The following is a 21,242-nucleotide window of genomic DNA, read 5'->3' as shown; positions in this document are numbered from 1 at the left end:
TTACTGAATCTGTCCACTACCACCCGTCTTGCCCTCAGACTGAGGGAGCTCACCTACAAAATCCATGGAGACATGGGTCCATGGTTCACTTGGAACTGGCAAGGGCTGTAAGGTGTCAACAGGGGCCTGACAAGAGGGTTTACTCCTTGCACACACTGCACACTCTCTACAATCTGTTGCCAAAGTAGGCCACCACGCACATCTGGCCAGTAAATCCTGAGTTCTGGTGGCCCCGGGATGACCAGCATTCTTGTGGGAATGAAACAGTTGCAAGAGTTGTAAACGGAAAGGCAGTGGTACAAACATGACCCCATCAGGCTTCCCCTCTGGAACATCCTGTTGGTAAATACTCAGAGTGACTGTCCAATCCCTCCAGGTCTCAGTGGCTGCCAGAACTACCTTCTGAGGTAGAATGGTCTCAGGGGCTGAGGGCTGTACTGTCTCAGGTTCAAAACACCTGGATAAGGCATCAGCTTTGATGTTTTTACTACCAGGGGTATACGTAATTACAAATCTGAATCTTGGAAAGAACAGGGACCACCGGGCCTGGCGGGGGCTAAGTCTCTTAGCACCCTCTATGTACTCCAGATTCTTATGATCTGTATAAACTGTGATAGTGTGTTCTGCACCTTCTAGCCAGTGTCACCATTCCTCAAAAGCTAACTTGATGGCCAAAAGCTCCCGGTTGCCTATGTCGTAGTTTTTCTCTGCGGGTGAAAATCTACGAGAAAAGTAGGCACATGGGTGGAGTTTGCCCTGCAAGCCTGACCTCTGAGACAATACAGCTCCCACCCCCACCTCTGAAGCATCAACCTCCACAATAAAGGGAAAGGTGACATCGACATGTCTCAATATAGGTGCGGAACAGAACAGTTTCTTTAGTGTAGAAAAAGCCGCATGAGCCTCTGGTGACCAGTGATGAGTATCAGCCCCTTTTTTGGTGAGACTGGTGAGGGGCGAGATGATGGTAGAGTACCCCTTTATGAACCTTCTGTAGTAGTTGGCAAAGCCCAGAAAGCTCTGGAGCGCCTTCAGTCCAACAGGCTGAGGCCACTCCAGGACAGCGGAAACCTTCCCTGGATCCATTGAGAGGCCAGAGGTGGAGATAATGTACCCCAAGAAGGCAACCGAGGTTATTTCGAAGAGGCATTTCTCCAGTTTGGCATAAAGCAGATTCTGTCTTAACTTTTCTAGCACAAACTTAACATGCCTGCGGTGTTCAGAAAGATTGGACGAAAAGATCAGTATATCGTCCAGATAGACTAGGACGAACTTCCCCAACACCTCCCTGAATACCTCGTTAATTAACTCCTGGAAGACAGCCGGAGCGTTACACAACCCGAAGGGCATCACTAGGTACTCGTAATGGCCGTCTGGCGTGTTAAAGGCTGTCTTCCATTCGTCACCATCTCTAATACGCACCAGATTGTATGCACCTCTCAGATCTAGCTTTGAGAAAATCTTGGCGTTGATCACCTGAGTGAACAAATCGTCAATTAAAGGTAAAGGGTAGCGATTTTTCACCGTGATCTTATTTAGGCCTCTATAATCAATGCAAGGACGAAGGCCTCCATCTTTTTTCTTTACAAAAAAGAATCCTGCCCCTGCTGGTGAACGGGAGGGACGGATGAACCCTTTAGCCAAGTTTTCTCTGATGTATTCATGCATAGCTAGTTTCTCAGGCCCAGACAGATTATAGAGGTGACCCCTGGGAGGCATACAACCAGATCTCAAATCAATGGGACAATCGAAGGTACGGTGGGGGGGAAGTTTATCTGCCGACTTGGTACAGAAGACGTCAGCAAACTCTGCGTATTGTTTTGGCACACCTTCAACCTGAATGCTGGTATTACCCATGGTTACTTTCGCTAAACAATGATGATAACAATGGGTCGACCAGCTCGTTAGCTGACCTGAAACCCAGTCTATCTGAGGGGAGTGAAGTTGCAACCAGGGCATGCCAAGAATGACAGTGGAGGTTGCCATACGCAAGACCAGAAATTGCAGCTTCTCCTCATGCAGTACCCCAACACTGAACCTTAAATTCGGAGTACGGGTCAGAGGATGTCTACTTTGCAGAGGAGAGGCATCTACAGCAGTGACCAAAATCGGTTGGTCCAATGGGAGTATAGGAATTCCCAATTTTTTTGCAAAGTCGTAGTCAACGAAAGCTTCAGTGGTAACAGTCTGACCCTTCCATGTGACAGAACAGGGAAGGAGCAAACGATTGTTGTCTAGAGGTAAAGACTGCGCGCCTAGGGTATTACCTCTGACTACACCTAGGCTGCAGCGTTTCCCGACTTCTTGGGGCAATTCTGCACTCTATGGCCCTCCTCTGCACAGTATAAACAGAGCTGTTCTGTTTTCCTGCGATTCCTCTCCATCCGTGTCAACTTGGACTGACCAATTTGCATTGGTTCTGGCGGAGGTGAGACGGGTGGAGGAGAGGCGTAAGAGACATATCTGACCACGTTCTTAGTACGGGTTTGCTTCTGATACCGTAAACGGCGATCAACCCGTACTGCTAAAGAGATTGCCTCATCAATAGTTTTTGGTTCAGGGTGTCCCAACATCAACTCTGAAACTGCGTCTGACAACCCTGATAAAAAACAATCTAACAGTGCAAAAGCCCCCCACCTAGCTGACGCAGACCACTTTCTGAATTCAGCTGCATAGACTTCTACTGGATCCTTGCCTTGACGTAAGGTTTTTAGCTTCCGCTCAGCAGTAGAGGCAATGTCCGGATCGTCATAAATTATGGCCATGGACTTAAAAAATTCCTCTACTGATGTCAGCGCCTCGTGCCCTGTCTGCAGGCTATATGCCCAAGTTTGAGCATCTCTTGACAACAGGGTATTAATAAATGTAATTCTCTGTGCCTCTGTTCCTGAAAAGTTAGGTCTCAGTTCAAAATACGACATTATACGATTCTTAAAATTCTGAAAGTCAGATCTATGACCAGAAAACCTTTCGGGTACAGACATACGTAAGTCTGTAACTGGAGGAGATCGCACTGAATTTACAGCCGTCTGAAGGACCTGTAAGGACCCAGATAAAGCAGACATCTGGGCCTGCTGATCGTCCAGAACTCTGATGAAATTTTCCACCGAGGTGGTGAGTGTATCAAGACGGCTGTTAAGTGCGTTCATTTTGTTTTTCAGGTCTGCCGTTCTGTAACGATCGGTGTCAGCACACAGAGAGAATCTGATTATTGCTGATCTGCAGTATCACCAAGAAAACAGATATATGCCTGATTATTGATGATCTGCAGAATCACCAATAATACAAGTATAACTAACCTGTGTTTGGTGCACAGGTTAGTATAACTAAGTGTTTGGTGCAACAGTATATGAGCCTGGACCACCTGAGGAGCAGGTGACCCTAGACCGTATAACGAGTATCTCCTATTTAGGGTTGGAGATAACCAGAGAGCCAGTGATTCCCTGAACTGCTGGGAGTCAGACTCTACTGCAGTCAAAGGACTCCTATCAGATAGAGTCCCTGACTGGATTGCAGAGAGGTCCCTCTGAGGGACAGGGAGTCCCTGCAGCTACTGGACACCCCAGGTAGAAGGGTCGGCCAGGTCGGGTCCGCAACACATGAGCAGATAAGGTACAGAGACAGAAGGCTGATTCGGAAACCAGGGACAGGCAGGGTTGGCAACAGGTAATCAGATATGCGAAGGTACCGAATCAGAGAGCAGGAGAAGGGTCAAGAGAGCAATAGGTCATAACAGATATCAAGCAGAGGCCTAGTCTAGAGTGTGAGGTCCGTGGTCAATACACCCTGGAACTGGTCTAAAGAATAACACAGTAATGACACAGTATCCCTAAACTTGGGTGTGAGGTCCGTGGTCTCAACACCCTGGAACTGGTCTAAAGTATAACACAGTAATAACACAGTAATCTGGCTAAGTGTGAATTCCCAGGTCCACCTGGTTCTAACACACTGAGGGATCTGACTATGGTCTGAGTGCTAATACATAAGCATTCGCAACGGCAGACAACCAGCAACTGACAGGCAAGAAATAAATATAGCAGAGCGTTCTCCATCTGTGTGCACTACTAGGCTCAGACAAACCAGACGCATGCTGCTGCAGAGAAACCGCCGGTCTGAACGCGGAACCAGCTGCCTCGCTGTCAGACCGCGCGGCGGTGTCTCCGCAATCCATTACAGGCATGGCTTGTAACAGCGAGTCACATGATCAACAGTGATATGTGAGGCTGGTGTTGTACTTTGTTTTCTGGTTGAACTCGATGGATGTATGACTTTTTTCCAACCCAAATAACTATGTAGCTATTTAACTATATGATGAGTCATGTGATGCACTTTTATGAGCCGCTGTCACACGCAGAGAGACCCGCTGTAGCTATAGAGATGGCTCTGGATGCTCTGCTACTACTGAATAGAGATCATCGATGGAACGTCGGGAGCCGGTGAGTCTCTTCTGGTAACCACTCTGCTGGCACTCTGCAGACGGAGGGAGCTGAGGGGGAGCAGAGCGGGCACTTTTATACCTTTTATACATGGGCTGCCTGTAGGAACACACCTACAGTGCCTATAGGTAAATCTGGCTTTGTTGGTAGCTAACTATCGCCCCAGTATTTGGTGGCCCCCTTCCCTGGTGTAGGAAGCCACAAGTGCCCCCAGTTGGTTTCTTTTGATGGGAGGATTGACAGGTTCGGGCATGGAGCGTGTTGCTGCAAATTTTGTTTGATTTTGGGGAAAGCGAGTTGTCAGGATGTGGACGGAGCTAACTGTTATGAAACTGTGTACTCTATACAGTGCTGCAGAAGATGTCAGTGCTATATAAATACACAATAATAATATGGCAGGACATTAGACTATGACTATGGTACGATTAGATTGTAAGCTCCTCTGAGGACAGAAAAAGGTGAAATACAAAAGAGGGCGATGCATAGGAGGAGGGGGGGTATAGAGGTAGAGGCACAAGACAGAGAGCCTGATGGGAGAGGAGAAATGGCAGGAAGACCTCTAACCAGGATTGCAGATATCACCAGTGCTGCTTGGCAGGGACATGCTGTTAAAAGAAGCCACTAAAACCTGAAGAGAAGAAAGGGTCATGGGGAAAAAAACAGGGTGGCAGGGGGAGCTGAGAAAAGAGATAAGATTACCTGCAGCCAAGCTAATCTAAATTGCCTGGAGCTTGCTTTTCTGCTGACTACAGAAGTCGTCTGTCAGCACCTGTATCACTGGTTTCTGCAACAGCAGACTGCCCCGCATTATTGATTAATTACTCTGATCAGGATAAATAATCAATAGTCCAGGGCACTCTGGTATTACAGCAGCCAGTGCACATGGCTACTAATGACAGGCAACTTCTGAAGCACTAAACACATCCTGCCACCTCTCCCTGCTAATGTCCCAGCTGCAGCACAGCAATCATTCTCTCTACTCACCCTGCTGCTCTGCACATTCACTCACTGCAGGCTGTGTGCAGAGAGGGAGGAGACACATTGCCCATGGGACAGGAAGGGGGAGGGGTGCTACTTCTGGTGCAGGAAGTAGTACAGTCCCATGCACTGCCTGCTGCTATTTTCCCGAATGTTGCCCAAACTATGAGAAAAGGTACTGTAAGGTCCTTAGGGCACTTATGGTGGCGGAACACAGAGACCCACGCTGAGGCGTAAGCCTCTGGGTCTCAGCGGGCCGCTGACGTCACTGGAGCGCATGTCGCTCAGCTCCCATTGGATAAGCGCCGGATGCGTGGGTACATTGCGTGTCAGCTGATCTGCTGACACGCTACTATGTTATTGGTTAATTTGGATTCCGTTACTTTCTGATTGGTTAGTCCTTGTATATAGCTAAGGTGAGCGCCCTCAGACATCGCCCGTGATAGCATATAGCTTTGGCTTGTTGCTGGGTATGCGCTCACAAAACATTTGATTACTGTTGCCGACTCTGCTTTGTACCTTTGACCACGTTGACCTCTAGCTTGGTTCCCTGGTACCGGCTCTGCTTTGTGTCCTGACCACGCTTATTGGATTACCTGTTGCCGACTCTGCTTTGTATCCTGACTAGTGGTGGATAAGACCAAAAATTTTGCTAATGCTAAAGGCACTAAAGAATTTGAGATGAAAAGTTTTATCAACTGCAACACAATAGGGGTAATATATATGATCACTTGCCCCTGTGGCCTGAAATATATAGGCAAAACTAAAAGAGTTCTTAAGGAACGAATAGGAGAACATGTCACGAATATAAATGTGGCTGAGGAAAAAAGCCCGCTGGGGGCACATTTTGCCCGATTCCATAACAGTAACCCTGACTGCCTTAGATTTAAGGGGATCATTAAACCCAAAAGAAGTAACGGGGGGGGGGGGGGGGGGTGATCATGAGAGATTACTTTACCGAATAGAGAATAGGTGGATTTATAATCTGGGAACTTTGGTACCAAATGGCTTAAACACTGAGCTCAATCTAATCCATCATCTAAAGGAGTACTGAATGGTGAGGATTATTCATCTCTGGGTTAGCGCATTTATTTGAGGTTAGTCTTTCTCACTATAGATGTCATGTTATTGCATAGGTCACGGATTCCTTACCGAGATTTTGGTTGAGGTTGGTTGCTTAAGAAGATCTGGGCAATTGTATGTCTGTGGCGTGAGTTGCTCTGTGGGTGTTGAGCATAGCAAGATGGCAATGAAAAATGGATGAGAGAGGGCTTCTGTGAAAATATCTATCTCCGCCAAGTGGGGAGGGTTTTCACCTTTTTGGCACTGAGGGGACTCATTCAAGAAATTGGGATGAATTTGGAGTGCAGTGATGCACGATAAGTGTGTTTCCCTATGTGACCCTTTCAGGAGAACTTAATGATGTAATGAGACCTTATATGAATTTCACCGTGATGGGAGGGAAATTGAGGATATGAATTGTGTATAACGAACTGCTGAGAGTATGGATCTATCTAAGTGGATTCCATGACCTAAGAAAGAGTTAAACATATGGCTGCCGAGTGGAACGCATCCTTACAATAGGAGTACCCAGAACGAGGCGAAGCTGCAGGCTGGAAAAGGGGAGAAGCCCGTCCTGACGAGTCAACACAGCGCCAATACACTGATGAAGCCTACGTCATAGTACGCATATGTGGGCGGGACTCTAGGACGCTGGGCTGGAGTAACGTCTTGGTGCAGGTCACGAGATTTCAGCTTTCAAGCTCTTTTTGGGCCAATCCATATGCTTCCAGCCACTCACACAGGTACCTGTGAACCGCGGGACGCCGCGGAAAACAACAAGCCTTTTTGATGACCCGGCGTAACAAGAGAGGGTATGTTTCTGCCTTTCAGCCGACAAGAGACGGATTCCGTGGATGCTATGAACGGCACGAGAGGATTCCGGTAAGGTCACGCAACTGTGTGTTGAAGCAGAGCTTGGATTGAGAACTGTTGAGAAGTATATCTCTACAACCATATTCGGAGGGACTGTGTACCACATAAGAAACAGCGGTCGTCTGTACATTGGGACTGTCTTCCCCCTCCCCATGTGTTTGAAGCTTCATACTCCAGTTCAACTATATCAGAGCGCCACAGCATTAGTGTTTCTAGGATCGGCCGATCCAGATCTGATGTGTGTGGGTTATGAAAGTGTTCGTGTGCACTAGGAGTACTCCTGTGTGATTCTTGCCCAGGTCCTATTTGTTTTTAGGGGTGTTGGGGGGTTTATTTAATGGGTTGGTTGCAATAATTTCCTCACCAATAAAGTGATCGTTTTTGGCATACAGTTCATTGAGTGGCGGTTATATTTTTGAATTTTTTGTATCCTGACTATGCTTATTGGATTACCCGTTGCCGACTCTGCTGTGTACCTGGACTCGCCTGAACTGCATCCCAGTCTACCTGTTAACAACCACCTGACTCTCATCCGGATTGCTTCATCTTCCAGGTCTCAGGTGTCTATAATACCTGTGTATACTGTGCCTTGCATTGTACCTTAGGTTCTGTTTGGTGGATACTATGGCCCTGATTCACAAAGCGGTGATAACTCAGTGCAAAGCTGAGTTATCACCGCTTTGTGCTGCTCTTCGTGCGAAGCTCCCGCGCGCAAAGTTTTGCGCGCGTAGCGCACCGCGCTGCGCGCGCAAAGTCCCATAGGGCTCAATGGACGCTGCGCGCGAAGCATGGTACACTGCGCGCGAGTTTCTTCTTATCACGCCTAAACTGAGTTTAGGCGTGATAAAGGGCTTTTCACAGGCGTGCAAACACTTTGCACCGCTTTGTGAATCAAGCCCTATCTGTCAGTCTGTATGCTACATCTACCTGCAGGGATATTGTAGTTCCATGTTAGGTAGGAGTTTGTGCAGGTGTTATGGGCTGGGCTATAGGTCAGTCATATGGGCATACAGCCTGACCTATAGTCATGGACCAGACAAGCCTGACAGGTACCAGGTGGAAGAACATAGTGGCTGAGCACCACAGCGGCACCCCTAGCCATGGCTACACCCACTGCTGTGAGCACCTGCAGCCCTATGGTAGTAGGTACGCCACTGCCCCCAGTATTAGGCAGTCCCCTTTCGCCAGTCTAGGTAGCAAGATATGCCCTCAGTATTAGATAGCTCTCTTCCCCAGTATAGTTTAAAGATAGCCAGATGTGTCCCAATATTAGGAAGTTCCTCCGCTGCCATGCATAATATTTACAGCGTGCTGGAACACTAACCTGTCAGTGCTGCTAGGATTCCTCTTCAGCCCTGCCGCACTTGCAGTATCTCTTCTTTATGACTCTCTCTAATGGTGAATGATGTCCAATCCATATTTAAAAAGCACAATAGTAATTTATATGTTAAATTTTGGATTTCAGAAATCGGTAGTAGGACACCTGGAGAGTCTAGTGCAATGGAGATTAGTGATTCTGAAAATGGAAAAGACAGTAAATGGATGATGATCAACCAACCAGCAAAAACTCTCTGATAGTGCTCACAGTGGTGAAGGACAACTTCTTAGACTGTTCTTGGGCTCTGCTGTGCTTAATGACTGGATTCCATAGCTCCACCAATGACTGTATATGTTAACATTTAATACAGAGTGTATGTTATGTACAGTGGGATGCATTCCTCTTTACAAAACATCTCTAGTTCATTCAGGTTTGATGGCTTCCGAGCAAGGACAGCTCTCTTTAACTCACACCACAGATTTTCAGTTATATTCAGGTCTAAGGACTGAGATGGCCATTCCAGGATGTTGTACTTGTTCCTCTGCATGAATGCCTTAGTGGATTTTGAGCACTGTTTAGGTTTGTTGTCTTGTTGAAAGATCCAGCCCCGACGCAGCTTCAACTTTGTCACTGATTCCTGGACATTGGTCTCCAGAATCTGCTGATACTGAGTGGAATCCATGCATCCCTCAACTTTGACAAGATTCCCAGTCCCTGCATTGGCCACACAGCCCTACAGCATGATGGAACCACCACTATATTTTACTGTAGATAGAAGGTGTTTTTCTTGAAATACTGTGTTGTTTTTCCTCCATGCATAACGCCCCTTGTTATGCCCAAATAACTCAATTTTAGTTTCAGCAGTCCACAGCACATTATTCCAAAATGAAGCTGGCTTGTCCAAATGTGCTTTAGCATACCTCAAGCGGCTCTGTTTGTGCTGTGGGTGGAGAAAAGGCTTCCTCTGAATACAGCATCTTCTGGTGTAAAGTGCGCTGAATGGTTGAACGATGCACAGTGACTCCATCAGCAGCAAGATGATGTTGTAGGTCTTTAGTGCTGGTCTGTGGGTTGACTCTGACTGTTCTCACCATTCGTTGCTTCTGTCTATCCGAGATTTTTCTTAGTCTGCCACTTCGAGCCTTAACTTGAACTGAGCGTGTGGTCAATCTTTGTTTTCAGGTCATTTGAGAGTTGTTTTGAGACCACCATGTTGCTACTCTTCAGAGAAATTTAAAAAAGGAGGGAAACTTACAACTGACCCCTTAAATACTCTTTCTCATAATTGGATTCACCTGTGTATGTGGGTCAGGGGTCACTGAGCTTGCCAAGCCAATTTGAGTTCCAATAATTAGTTCTAAAGGTTTTGGAATCAATAAAATGACAACAGTGCCCAAATGTATGCACCTGCCTAATTTTATTTAACCTATTTTAGTTCCTGGACGTAGAAACTACGTCCAGGAACCATGCGCGCCACCGCGCACTCCCGGCCGCGGATTCGGTAGCCACGGAATCAATGTATCGGGCTATGGTGCCCGATCACTGTTTCCTCTCCCCCGCTGAAAAAGCGACAGCTTCTCTCGGAAGCTGTGCTTTTTCTGGCCGTTCCCTCCCCGATGCATCACTCTAAGCGTGTGTTACGCTTAGAGTGACATCATGTAAACAAACTCATGGCCGCCATCTTGTGGCCAAAAAGTAAAACTACAACTTAAATTAAAAAAAAATTAAAAACAACACACAATTACATTATAAAACTATACTTTACATCCCACCCTCCCAAAAATACCCAAATAAAATGTTTAATATAAAAAAAAAAAAAACATGTAAATAAAAAAAAAACATGTAAATATTTACCTAAGGGTCTAAACTTTTTAAATATCAATGTAAAGATGAAATATTTCTATATTTTTTTTATTTTAAACTTGTAAATAGTGATAGATGCAAAACGGAAAAAATGCACCTTTATTTCCAAATAAAATATTGTCGCCATACATTGTGATAGGGACATAATTTTAACGGTGTAATAACCGGGACATATGGGCAAATACAATACGTGAGTTTTAATTATGGAGGCATGTATTATTTTAAAACTATAATGGCTGAAAACTGAGAAATAATGATTTTTTCCGTGTTTTTCTTATTCTTCCTGTTAAAATGCATTTACAGTGAAGTGGGTCTTAGCAAAATGTACCCCCCCAAAGAAAGCCTAATTGGTGGCGGAAAAAACAAGATATAGATCAGTTCATTGTGATAAGTAGTGATAAAGTTATAGGCTAATGAATGGGAGGTGAACATTTCTCACGTGAAAACGACGGAACCTGAATGGGTTAAACAATTATTGCACACTTCCTGTAAATACAATAAACTTAATTTCACTTCTCAAATATCACTGTGTGTCTCCTATATGATATATTTAACTGACATTTTTTATCGTAACAACCAACGATTTACACAGGAAAATCATGACGATTAACAAGGTTGCCCAAACGTTCGCATCCCACTGTATATAGAGTCCGATATAGTACTGTATAAGCTAGGCCTATTTTAACATTGAGTCTTAAAGTGAATGGAAACCGCATTTAAAAAAATGAGACAGATACTTACCCAAGGAGAGGGAAGGCTCTGGGTCCTATAGAGCCTTCCCGCTCCTCTCCTGGTCCCCTCGTTCCAGTGCTGGCTCGCCCGGTAGCAGTATTTGACTAATTTAGTCATATACTGCTTTACCCGGCTGAAGGAGGCTTCAGAAGTCTACAGGGAGCCTGAGTGCTCCTGAAGAAGGGCAGCCCTGTACTGTGCCTGTGCAAGCACGCTCTCTTGCACACTCAAGCCTGTGCAGTATGGAGCCGCACGTCTTAGGGGAGGACACGGCTCCCAAAGACTTCCAAATATCCTTTCGGTGGGGGATTGAAACGGGGGGAAGCAAGCACAGGATAGAGGGCACCGAGAGAGGAGGCGGAAGGCTCTATACGACCCAGAGCCTAGGTTAGGTAAGTATTTGCTTCATTTTTTTAAAAAATGTGGTTCCCATTCACTTTAAGCAACCAGAAAGCACACTTATTCGGCATAAGCTGATACCTGTCAGAGCTGGATAACCAAGACTCTACTGTACTAGTTTTAGATAGACTGTAGCACTGTCAAAGGATTCCTTTACACAATAAAAGGTAATTATGAACAGGAAGGTATATTTATGTACGAATGCACTGTAATTAAAACTATAAAAGCAAGATCCTATGTCAAATTAATATTCCACCTTGCTTTTTTTTTAATCAGGTGAAAGCAGACTGGTGCCTGGAGGTGAGCAGAGCCTCAGTGGAGGTATAAGAGGATGCTGAGAGCTGCTATAAATTATGAATTCCATCTCGGCACTGGCTTTTGTACCTAAGTAAATATGCAGAAAAACAGTGGGCTGCAAACACAGGCGAGAGATTAAATCTTTCCCGACAGATGCTACTCATCACATATTCAACGTATAATTTATCGCAGCACTCATAAACTGTGCTCTCGTTTTTAAAACTGTCACTTCCAATACTTGCACTGCAGGATGCTGACATTATATACATCATTATCTGCGATTCCTCACACTCCATTTATAGAAATTGTAAACAAATATAGCATGCAGCAGACATGGAAAAATCACAATATTATTCTACATTTTGTCACATGTTACAGACACAGCAGAAGCAAAACCCAGTTTATCTTTCAAGGTCTTTCCAGCTCATAATTTCAATTATTATTATGTATTTATAATAGTGCTGACATCTTCCACAGCACTTTACAAAGTAATAATCACTGAATTACTAACATTTGACTTACGAATGACCTGCCAATATGAACGGTCTGATCATGTCATAATTACGTCATTTCTGCGTGTGGGAAGTTTGAATAAGTGGCTTCAAACTTCCCCAATGTCCCGGCTCTTGTCACCCGCAGCAGCGACAGTGCAAATCTCACCTTCGAACCGAGTCCAGTGCTGTATGTCCTCTCTCCGACACCAGTTTGCTCTTGTGCATGGTATTTCTTCCTGTATGTCATGTGAGATACAGGAAGCGGTGCGGTACACTAAAGGGAGCAGGAGGTGGAGTGGATAGATGGACAGAGCTGGACTCGGGCTTAAGGGTAAGTTAAGCACTGCTGCCGCTGCGGGGGAGCTCTACAAGAATGGGTAAATTGTGGCACAGAGGGGGGCAAAGTGGCACAGAAGGGGACAGGGAGGCCCTCAGGAGGGGGGGGGGGACACAAACGACATAACCACAGTGGGGAACAAAGGCACAGAGGGGGAAAAAGAGGCACAGAGAGGGACAGAAGCACAGAAAGGGGCAAAGGCACAGAGGGGACAAAAAGGCACAGAGGTGGAACAAAGTCACAGAAGGGACAAGCAGGCATAGAGGGGGGCAGAGAGACACAGATAGGCACAGAGACAAACACTGGAGGCAAAGGGGGCGCACAGAAGACACAGGGGACAATGGTGGAACGGTGTTCTGACATCAAAATAGATTCAGGTTAAGAACTAATGTTCTATCCCTATCTCATTCGCTAACCATGTTTTTGTGATTTGAGAAACAGAGAAAGGACATAATGATTTTTTTATGCTGTAACGCAAGAAGAGTGTAATACATTTCACCATAGTGCTCCAAACCAGTATGAGACTAAGGGCCCTTTTACACTTAAAGAGACACTGAAGCGAAAAAAAAATTATGATATTATGATTTGTATGTGTAGTACAGCTAAGAAATAAAACATTAAGATCAGATACATCAGTCTAATTCAGGGGTCTCAAACTCAATTTACCTGGGGGCCGCAGGAGGCAAAGTCAGGATGAGGCTGGGCCGCATAAGGAATTTCACAATTGCGGTGCATCGCCGCCTCTGCCCGCCCCCCTCTCACTCTTCCTTCACAGAGAGGGGCGGGGAGAGGCGGGGATCCATCAGGGGGGGCAGAGCTGAAGCTGAAAGCTCTGCCCCTTCCAGGAAATGCTGTCGGATTGCCCCCCGGGCGATTTGGGGGCTCTGCAGCCCTCGTTTAGCGGCGGGATGTGGCGGATTACTTAGGAGCACTGAAGCGAACTATAAGGAAGCTTTTGCCGGCGAGGGCCACAAAATATTGTATCGAGGGCCGCAAATGGCCCGCGGGCCGCGAGTTTGAGACCCCTGGTCTAATTGTTTCCAGTACAGGAAGAGTTGAGAAACTCCAGTTGTTATCTCTATGCAAACAAGCCATTAAGCTCTCCGACTAAGTTAGTCGTGGAGAGGGCTGTTATCTGACTTTTATTATCTCAAGTGTTTTTGGACTATTTACTTTTTCTCTGCTAGAGGAGAGGTCATTACTTCACAGACTGCTCTGAAAGACTCATTTTAAATGCTGAGTGTTGTGTAATCGGCACATATTATAGAATAATGCAATGTTAGAAAAAACACTATATACCTGAAAATAAAAGTATGAGAATATTTTCTTTGCTGCTAATCTTCTAGTAATTATTCATAGTACACAACCAATTCATTATATCATATTTTTTTTCGCTTCAGTGTCTCTAATCAGTTGCTCTCAGTTAAAACGGAAAGAAAACTGATTTTCAAAGTAAGTCCCATGTTTTCCTATGGCACCTTTTACACTTGATGCGTTTTAACTGAAATCTTCTTCCCAAGGCACTGCTATGGAAAAAACACGTACCAACGCGTACCAACGCATACTAACGCACACTAACGCACACCAACTGATTAAGTGTAAAAGGGGCCTTAGGTTTTTTCTCAAAGCTTTACTTTTGAAATATCCCACCTTACTTATTTTTCAGTTCTACTATAGGGAAAGCCAGTTATATGATAATCAGCATTAGTCAAATCAGATAAGAAGATACATTGTGTATTAATTTGCAGCGAGATAATACATGGGATACGTTTTCTGATTCCACCCCTATATTAGCATAAGGCTTGGAACCCACTAGAAATCTTTAAAATTGCAGCAGCGCTGCGTGCAGTGATTCCTAGGGCGTTTGCAACGGCAATTACCCGACACTTGAAAGCAATGTACTGGAACCTTACCAGGCATCCTTCTTCTGTCTGTAGCCCCACCCCCTAAAGAAAGAGGTCATGGGTGCTTCTCTATGACCAATCACAGAAGCCCCTATGATCTCTTCCTTTAAGGGGTGGGGCTATGGACAGAAGAAGGAAATACAGAAATCCGGTAAGTATATTAAAGTTTTATTTAAAGCTAATCACTCAGCCCCCCAAAGCGCTGCATAATTGCTTTGATAAGCAATTTATTCATCACTTATATACTTTGCATTGAGGGCAAATGTGCTCAAAATGCTGCATGTCCTGAGATTGCGATTACTCCTAATCGTAATTGCACTAATGGGTTTCCCCTCACTCACTTACATATGCAAAGCATTTTTGGGAATTGCCGGCGATTGTAGGCAATCCCAGTATGCTGCCAAAAACACTCTAGTGGGTTCCTACCCTTATAGTCCTGTTGTTTTCGTATATACTTTTACTGCTGTAAGTAAAATCCCCCAAGTATATAACTGGTTATTATATGAACATTTGCAGTTCATTTTCAGCATCATCTATAATAAAAAATCATAGAATAAAACAACATCACCCATATTTATTGGTGCTTTAGGTGTGTTTTAGCTAAAAGGAAGCTGCACTACCAAATTTTCTGCAGAAGTTTACATGATTCAATGAAAACGCGAAAATTATGGCAAAATGCACAGAAGTCAATGAGGAAGGCGAAGGAAAGGCTCATACACACTTCCAACTTACTGCACAACCAACTACACAACAAGAACAACCATACAACAAGTTATTACACGACACATATAGAGATGGCCCGAACGGTTCCCGGCGAACTTCGGTGGTTCGCATTCGCGGAGAACCGCAAACTTTTCCGGAAGTTCGATTCGCCCCCATAGTGCATCATGAGGGTCAACTTTGACCCTCTACATCTCAGTCAGCACTCAGCAGGCACATTGTAGCCAATCAGGCTACACTCCCTCCTGGAGCCCCACCCCCCCCCCCCCACTTATAAAAGCAGGCAACGTCAGGCATTAGACTCACTCGTGTGCCTGCAGTAATTAGAGAAGGGAGAGCTGCTGTGCAGAGACCGATAGAGAAAGCTTAGTTAGGCTCTTGTAGGCTTCTTAGCTTGCTCCTTGCTGATTCTTATTGCTAAAAAAGCACCCCTCAACAGCTCATTTGAGAGCTAATCTTGTTCTTGTGATCTATTTTTTTTTCTGTGTGGCCCACTTGCATTGTATACAGCCCTGTCAGTCAGTCGCAGCTGGCCTTTGGCCCCTTGGTGGTATAATTATTACTACTGTGCCAGGTGCACATTGTAATACCCATCACTGCATATACCTACCTGTTGTTCAGTGCACCCACCTACCTACATGAGCACACGCAGTGCCACTGTGCCTGTCCGGTACCTGTATGTGTGTGACAGGTGCACATTGTAATACCCATCACTGCATATACATACCTGTTGTTCAGTGCACCCACCTACCTATGTGAGCGCACGCAGTGTCACTGTGCCTGTCCGGTACCTGTCTGTGTGTGACAGGTGCACATTGTAATACCCATCACTGCACATACCTACCTGTTGTTCACAGTGCACCCCCCTACCTACGTGAGTGCACGCAGTGTCATTGTGCCTGTCCGGTACCTGTCTGTGTGTGACAGGTGCACATTGTAATACCCATCACTGCATATACCTACCTGTTGTTCAGTGCACCCACCTACCTACGTGAGCACACGCAGTGTCACTGTGCCTGTCCGGTACCTGTCTGTGTGTGACAGGTGCACATTGCAATACCCATCACTGAATATACCTACCTGTTGTTCACTTCGGTGCACCCACCTACCCACGTGAACGCACGCAGTGTGATATTTAATACCACCAGTCACTGTACCTGTTCGCGGTACATGTGTGTGAGAGGTGCACATTTGTAATACCCATCACTGCATATACCTACCTGTTGTGTTCAGTGCACCCACCTACCTATGTGAGTGCACGCAGTGTGATATACCACTCCGTGCATACCTGTTAATTGCACCTGTGTGACTGCACGTTGTATTAGTCAAGTCAGTGCATACCTTTCACTTCATCCCCCCGATATGGACAAAACGGACAAAACAGGTAGAGGCAGAGGTAGAGGCAGACCCAGAGGAAGGCCACCCGGCAGGTCTGTGCGAGGTCGTGCTGATGTGATTTCGTGCGGCCCTGGACCAAAGTAAAGTGCTCAGAAGAAGGCATGTCCTATCAACTCCCAAGATTGTCAGGACGATGTTAACTATTTAACACAGAACACCTCATCTTACGCAGCCACCAGCACTAGTACAAGCACCACATATGCTGCATTTGACAGTTCGCAGGAGTTATTTGGTGGGGAAATCACTGATGCACAGCCATTATTGTTACAACCAGATGAAGGCGCTAAGCAAGTTACACCACCTCCTATGTCTGAGTTAGGCGACACTATGGACGTAACGTGTGAGGAGGAGGATGATCAAGTACCTGCTGTTGGTTCAGTTTTGGAGGAGTCTGAGGCAAGCGAAGCTGGGCAGGATGATTATGATGATGACAATGATACAGATGCCACGTGGGTTCCTAAGAGACGAGATGACCAAGGGGACAGTTCAGAGGGGGAGTCAGAGAGGAGTAGGAGGAGACGAGTTGCTGAAAGAAGCAGGGGGAGCTCGTCGTCAGAAACAGCTGGTGGCAGTGCCCAGCGCCATGTATCGCCACCTATGGACAGCCAACATGCCCTTCAACGTCAGCTGCTGATGCCACCATAGTGCCATCACCCCAGGGGGGCTCAGCGGTTTGGAAATTTTTTAATGTGTCTGCCTCAGATCAGAGCAATGCCATCTGTTCTCTCTGCTTCCAAAAACTGAGCCGTGGAAAGGCCAACATCCACGTAGGGACAACTGCCTTACGAAGGCACATGCAGAAAAGGCACAAATTGCAATGGGAAGAGCACCAGAGGAAAAGCAGCACACAAAAGAAAAGTCACCCTCCTTCTCCTTATCCTTCTTCAGGTGCAGCATCTTCAGACGCTTTCTCCCTTGCACCTTTACAGCCACCCTCCTCCACTCCGCCTCTGACCTTGAGCGGTTCCTGCTCCTCTTGCCACAGCAGCAGTCAGGTGTCCGTGAGGGAAATCTTTGAGCGGAAGAAGCCAATGTCTGCCAGTCACCCCCTTGCCCGGCGTCTGACAGCTGGCTTGGCGGAACTGTTAGCTCGCCAGCTGTTACCATACCAGCTGGTGGACTCTGAGGCCTTCTGTAAATGTGTGGCCATTGGGACACCGCAGTGGAAGATAGCAGGCCACAATTATTTCTCTAAAAAGGCGATACCCAAACTGTACCATGAAGTTGAGAGGCAAGCGGTGTCATCTCTGGCACACAGCATTGGGTCAAGGGTCCATCTGATCACGGATGCCTGTTCTGCCACGCACGGTCAGGGTAGATACATTGCTTACACAGCCCATTGGGTCAACCTGGTGACCGCTGACAAGCAGGGAGTACGTGGCTGTGCAGTGGACCAACTTGTGACACCTCCACGGCTTGCAGGCAGGCCTATTGCCACCTCCTCTCCTCCTGCTACATCCTCTTCGCTGTCGTCCTCCTTCTCCTCCTTGGCTGAGTGGCAGTTCAACTCTACTGGTGCTGCGATCTCCTCTCCAGCTACACAGCCCCAGCTCCCCAGGGCCTATGCTGCATGCCAGGTATGATGGTGTCACACCATCTTAGACATGTCTTGCCTCAAAGCGGAGAGTCACACTGGAGCATCCTGGCGGCTCTTAACAAACAGGTGGATCAGTGGCTGACCCTGCACCAGCTGGAGATTGGCAACGTGGTGTGGGACAATGGCAGCAATCTCATTTCCGCTTTGAATTTGGGAAAGCTGACACATGTACCCTGCATTGCACATGTGCTGAATCTAGTCAATCAAAGATTTGTGTCAAAGTACCCAGGCTCAGAGGACGCCCTGAAGCAGGCCAGGAAGGTGTGTGGGCATTTCAGGCAGTCTTACACGGCCATGGCACACTTTGCCGATATTCAGCAGAGAAACAAGTTGCCGGTGAGACGCCTGATTTGCAATAGCCCAACTCACTGGAATTCGACCCTCCTTATGTTCTCTCGCCTGCTAGAACAGGAGAAAGCCATCACCGAGTACCTCTACAATTTCAGTATAAGGACACAATCTGGGGAGATGGGGATGTTCTGGCCCAACAACTGGACACTCATGCGATATGCATGCAGGCTCATATGGCCGTTTGAGGAGGTGACCAACCTGGTGAATCGCAGTGAAGGCACCATCAGCTACTTGATCCCGTATGCTTACTTCCTGGAGCGTGCCGTGTGTAGAGTGGTGGATCAAGCTGTGGAGGAGCGTGAACAGGAACAGTTACAGGAGGAAGCGTTGTGGGATCAATTCGCATCAGAACCAGATGTTTCCTCAACACCTGCGGCAGCACAGAGGGGGAGGAGGAGGAAGAGTCGTGTGGGGAGGAGGAGTCAGACTCAGATGATGAGGAAGGTGTTTCTTTGGAGGAGGAGGCGGCGGCAGAAGAACAACCGCAGCAAGGGGGCTTGTGCTGCTCAACGTTCCCGTGGTATTGTTCGTGGCTGAGGGGAGGAGGAGGACTTACCTGATGTCACTGAGGAAGAGCAAGAGGAGACAGATAGTACGTCTGCATCCAACTTTGTGCAGATGGCGTCTTTCATGCTGTCAGGCTTGTTGAGGGACCCCCGTATAAAGAAACTCAAGGGGAATGACAATTACTGGGTGGCCACGCTACTAGACCCTCGGTATAGGCACAAAGTGACGGAGATGTTTCCAAATCACCAGAAGGCAGAAAGGATGCAGCACTTGCAGAACAAGCTGGCAACTATGTTTTACAATGCGTTTAAGGGTGATGTCACAGCACAACGCAATAAAGGTACCACTGCCAGTAATCCTTCTCCCATGTCCATTCAGGCAAGGACAGGACGCTCCAGCAATCTCATGGTGATGTCAGACATACAGACATTCTTTAGTCCAACGCCTCGCCTTAGCCCTTCCGGATCCTTCCGGATCCACCCTCCACCAACGCCTGGACCGGCAGGTAGCTGACTTACCTGGCCTTAAGTGTGGATGTAGACACTGTGAGCTGCGATGAACCCTTGGACTACTGGGTGCTCAGGCTTGACCTGTGGCCAGAGCTGTCACAATTTGCCATCCAACTTCTGTCTTGCCCGCCTCAAGCGTCCTGTCAGAAAGGACCTTCAACGCAGCTGGGGGCTGGGGGCTGAGAAGTCGTTTAAGTCACAAAAGTGTTCAGTACCTCACCTTAATCAAATGAATGAGGCATGGATCCCGGAGGGCTACTGCCCGCCCAAAGACTAAGTCAGTCCCCACACACAGCATCTCTGCCTGCAGACCGTGTGACTGGCTGGCTGCCCCAAGACTAAGTCGGTCCCCACACAGCATCTCTGCCTGCAGGCCGCTTAACTGCCTTCTCCGCCACCACCTACAGGGTCCAGGACACCAGGCGGATTCCTGAATTTTTAAGGCCGCTGCTAGCAGCCGCTATAATAATTTTTATGGTGTGTGCACATACCTGCCTGATTTTTCTGGCTGCACTGAAGCTGCAACAACTGTGCAAATTCCCCTTCATGATCATTACCTTGCCGCGGTGAAGGGGCTTGTGTATCACAATGAAGCAATGACCGACGGTGATATGAGTGCCTCGGGGGGGGGGGGGGGGGGGGGTGAGTTTGGTGTGTCAGTGTGAAGCAGTACTCTAAGTACTCTAATTACACTCCCTGATTGATGTATACACATGCAAGATGTTTTACAGCACTTTAGGCCTGCAATTTAGCATGCAATGTGATTTCTGCCCTTAAAACGCTGCTTTGCGTCAAATCCAGATTTTTCCCCGGGACTTTTGGCGTCTATCCCACTCATCCATGCAAAATCTCAGATGTTAGACCCCTTGAAACATCTTTTCCATCACTTTTCTGGCAAGCATAAGTGTTTCTAGTTTTCAAAGTTCGCCTCCCCATTGAAGTCTATTGTGGTTCGCGAAAGCTCACGCGAACCAAACTTTTGCGCACGTTCGCAAACCCCGTTTGAGAACCGAAAATCGGAGGTTCGAGCCATCTCTCATGCACGCCAACCAACTAAACAACCGACTCACTTAAATACTATGTGTGCAGGCCTCCCCGTGCGGCACCGCTAAAAATAGGTATTCAGGGAATACAGCGTTACTAAGCAGTATTCCCTGTGTGGCATCCGGCCAAGCAGGAAGTGATGCTCACTTCCTGCCGGCTAAGCGATCACGTGTGTGGAAGTGTATTGCAAGAAATACGCTTCCGCGCATGTGCGACACGTAAAACCTGTGGTGGATGTTTACACTTACACGCGTCACAATAGACTTACATGACTTCCCTGTCCGATGCAGAGCAATGCAAGTACACGTGGTAACATAGTTTTGGAAGCACGTCAAGTTGAGGACTTCTGGCGCACCACACTACGAAGCAGGTACTGTGATTTCACCCATAGGTTTTCATTGGAGTGCGGTAGCATCGTCCCAG

The 21,242-nt window shown here is 46.9% G+C and overlaps 1 long non-coding RNA gene across 2 annotated transcripts in view; it reads left to right on the top strand.

Moving 5' to 3' along the window:
- LOC137531771 (uncharacterized) overlaps positions 1–21,242 on the top strand; it is a 90,041-nt gene that overhangs the window by 6,476 nt on the left and 62,323 nt on the right. Inside the window, exon 2 of one of the 2 annotated variants that reach the window (XR_011023740.1) lies at positions 11,938–11,961. This is a non-coding gene — a long non-coding RNA (uncharacterized lncRNA). Of the gene's footprint in view, positions 1–11,937; positions 11,983–21,242 lie in introns of both variants that reach the window. The other variant, XR_011023741.1, reaches the window with a different exon arrangement.

The sequence above is a fragment of the Hyperolius riggenbachi genome, chromosome 9 (genome assembly GCF_040937935.1).
Source record: "Hyperolius riggenbachi isolate aHypRig1 chromosome 9, aHypRig1.pri, whole genome shotgun sequence".
In the NCBI taxonomy this organism is placed as follows: Eukaryota; Metazoa; Chordata; class Amphibia; order Anura; family Hyperoliidae; genus Hyperolius; species Hyperolius riggenbachi.
Note: the sequence above shows the minus strand (reverse complement) of the source record. Positions and strands in the feature narration are given on the sequence as shown.